The sequence below is a fragment of the Mirounga angustirostris genome, unplaced genomic scaffold (assembly GCF_029215605.1).
Source record: "Mirounga angustirostris isolate CCGP_5_RB_7025 unplaced genomic scaffold, mMirAng1.0.hap1 SCAF_14, whole genome shotgun sequence".
Classification (NCBI taxonomy): domain Eukaryota; kingdom Metazoa; phylum Chordata; class Mammalia; order Carnivora; family Phocidae; genus Mirounga; species Mirounga angustirostris.
The window spans coordinates 24,378,021-24,381,883 of NW_026991722.1; positions in this window are offsets into that span (position 1 = coordinate 24,378,021).

A 3,863-nucleotide genomic window follows, 5' to 3' on the forward strand; every position below is an offset into this window, starting at 1 on the left:
TTACTTTATGGTGATACTTGCTTTACTGTGGTGAGCTAAAGCCAAACCCACAATATCTCCAAGGTATGCCTCTATGAAATATTTATTAATCTTCAACAGAAACACAAATTAAGGTTAATAATGCCTGGCTTAAATTGAAATGTATTGGGCGCCTGGGTGGCTCAGTTGGTTAAGCGACTGCCTTCGGCTCAGGTCCTGATCCTGGAGTCCCAGGATCGAGTCCCGCATCGGGCTCCCTGCTCAGCAGGGAGCCTGCTTCTCCCTCTGACCCTCCTCCCTCTCATGCTCTCTCTCTATCATTCTCTCTCTCTCAATAATAAATACATAAAAATCTTTTAAAAAATTGAAATGTATTTATTTGATATTTGCTAACAGGGTGAAGCAATCTAAAATTTCTAAGTGCCATCCTAGCTCTTAAATTGCTTCATCTCCCCTGCTGCTCCTTGCTACAGTTTCTTGCTCAAGATGATGTTATATTGGGGGCGGTGGTGGTGTTTTGCTTTGATTTTTCTAAAAGTGAGCTGTGCTAGACTGCCTACCAGCTGGTGCCCCCATCCCCACGCAGAAACCACACCTCTCTGCATGTCCCCTGTGTGGCCTCTGTGTGGCCTGAGACGCCATATTCCATTCAACTGATCCAATCTACAGTTCACATCTTATTTTGGCAGAAATCTCTTTGGCAAAGAATGGTTGCCAGTATCTGGGTAAGACCCAGTCATTTTAAATGATATTCAAAACAAGATCCCAGAACAGCAAAAGAAGTTCCAATTTCCTTCACCTTTTCCTTAGAGCACATAGGCCTTGACTCTGGAGTCTGTGCAGTGAACAGAATTGCCTCTTGTTGGAAATGAAAGTGAACGGGCACTCAGTTTCCCTTAATTTAAGTATAAATGTATTCATTGGCTCGTCCAATGGCACAAACTTAACATCTATTATGTATTACTTTTTATAGCTCCACATGTTCTGAAAAGGATGGAAGACCCCTGCAGGCTTTACTGTAAAGATTACCAGTTCAGCTCAGTTTATTCGCTAATGATGCCTTTATGGTTTGCTGACCACCCTGCAACAAGACCAAGCCTCCTGCCCGTGAAATATTTCAAATCTCTCTGAAGAAGGAAGGTATTCCCACAGGAAGTCATGGAGACTGTTCATACATAGTCACCTTCAACTTACAAATGGGTTAACTTGTGTTAACCAGGATTCTTTCAGATGTGACACAAAAAGTCTTTTGTAGCAGAAGGAGAAATGTGTTTGTTGTTCAGGAGACAGGAAGGCACAGGGACAATGTCTGTCCCCGGGACACAGACCAGGGCTGCCAATGCTGCTCTGGAAGCCTCTCTCCTACTCCAGCTTCAGCTGCCCAGGGTCAACCCCCAGACTGGCCTTCCTCTTTCCTACTGCAGGTTTCCTCTACGTGGCCATTTGAGGCAAGTCGGGGTAAGGTAAGGCTGTTAACAGCTCATGTCACCCCAGCTCAGCAACCTTCAGAGGAAGGAAAGGGCCTTTCTCAATGCTTTAGTATGTCAACATGTCAAGGAAGAAAGGTGATTGACCAGACTTTGGTCAAGTATCCCATGGACAAATCATGGGGGCAGGGGCTACTGTGATTGGCCAAGCCCGGGTCACATGACCATCCCTGAGTCCTGGCAGTGGACTGATGTAACGGCAGCCCCAGCAGTAAAATCAGTTTGGAGCTGAGAAGGCACATTTCCCCAGAGGGCAAGGGGTGAGTGGTGTTGTCAGCAGAAGAAGGGGGAAGGGCCACCGGGCAACCCAAAACAACAGATGTGCACTATGATTACATTCCAAGAGTTCATTTGAAAGTGATTGTTTGGAACTCAGATGACATTTCCCAGGAAAAGCCATCTTATAACAAGCTCTTATATTTGTGTGGTGTTTTATGAGGCACTGTCTTATCTATTATGTCATTTGACCCCTCAATAGCTCTGGGAGGTAGAGAGAAGAGGTAGTTCCCATTCCGTCAGCCCATAAACATCCTTTATTGTGAGAGTACCTCTGTGCTATTCTCATAAAACTTCAGATTTCGAGTGGGAAGGGAGCTTCCTTGGAAGGATTTCCAGGATGGGGGCATGGCATCATGCTAAGTGGACTGTCCTCCAGGCCTGAGTCTTTCCTCTCCTTTCTCCCCTCACTTTGTCCTGGGCCCCTCAGGGGCCGCCTAGTATGGACAGAAACCCAAGGCTGTGTCCAGCGTTGTGTGAAACCACATGGAATGGAGGGTACGGGGGTAAGGTAAACCATTACCTGCTGCCACCAAACTTCTGCTCAGGAAAATCTAGGGAATACCCTGAGGCTGTAGAGTGGAATAAGGGGAGGGGAGAGAGAGGAGGGAGGGAGAGTTGAACCGGGGAGAAGGGTGGCTGGAGCAGGGCTATGGGGGCTGGAACTATGGAAGTGGGTGGAGGGTGGGGGCGGGGGACTTTAAAGACAAGAATATTGGGTTTTAATTTATTCAGTCTGAAGCCGCAATAAAAGTCTCCTCATATAAATCCCTGAGTTGCCAGTTACATTTTAGGATTTTATTTATTTATTTGAGAATGAGAATGAGAGTAAGAGGACGAGCTGGGAGACAGAGGGAGAGGGAGAAGCAGGCTGTCCACTGAGCAGGGAGCCCACAGGACCCTGGGATCATGACCTGAGCCAAAGGCAGATGCTTAACTGACCGAGCCACTCAGACTCCACAACCAGTTCCATTTTCTAGGATAAGACACTCAGCGTCCCTGGGTGGTGGAGTAGATGGTAAGGGTCAAAGGGAAAGGGACAGAAAAAAGGGAAGATATGGAGCCAGAGTGACTCAAGGACACATTAGCCCAGGGATTTATAGAAATTGTGGGTAAGGCATTAGACATCCCAGGATATGGGGTGAGTGAGGATCTTGTCAATGGGCGGGGGGATGAGGGGATCTCTGCTCAGCAAGCACATGGCATACCCACCCCACCTCAGTTCTCTGTGGCCTCAGCCCCTACCAAGCCCTGGCCATCCCTGGGCCCTACAGGTCATAGTCAGGGACTGGGAGGTTGGTCAGGGAAACGTGTGTGGCCAGGGATGCGGAGGATGGGGGGTGGGGCCTGTGGGGCCAGGAATGGGCAGAATGGAGGGGGAGGGGATGTGTGTAGCAGGAACACGAAGGGGAGGGCCCCTCTTTACGGGCACTCTGGACACTGAATCATTCTTGAAAAAGAGTGCAGGTCAGGCAGGAGCCCCCTGGACTGTCTTCCACAAAGAAGATGAAAGTGATCAGCGAACATAGAAAGAAAAGAAGACCTTTCCCAGATCACTCTTCTCAAAAACTTGCAGTCATTCCCTAGGACCTAAGGCACAAAAGTCCTTTGAAATCAACAGAAGCTTTGATCTAGTAATTCTGTTGCTAGAAATTTATTCTTAAGAAATAATCCCAGGTGCACATAGATATGCATATACAAGAATGCCATCAAGGCATTATTTATAGTTTAAAAAATTGACAAAAATCAGATACCATTAATAGGGAGTTGTTTAAATAAATTATAGATAGAATCCTATGCAGCCTTTAAAAAGCATGTTTTAAAAGATCGCTTCATGGAGAAATGTTCACAAGATATTAATTACTTTTTATTTAAAACACATCTATGTCTTTTTTTTTTTAAGTTTTTATTTTGATTCCAGTTAGTTAACATACCGTGTCATATTAATTTCGGGTATACAATATAGTGATTCAACACTTCCATACATCACCCGGTGCTCATCACAAGTGCGATCCTTGATCCCCATCACCTGTATCGTCCATCCCCCCACCCCCCTCCCCGCTGGTAACCCTCAGTTTATTCTCTATAGTTAACAGTCTGTTCTTGGTTTCTCTCTCTCTC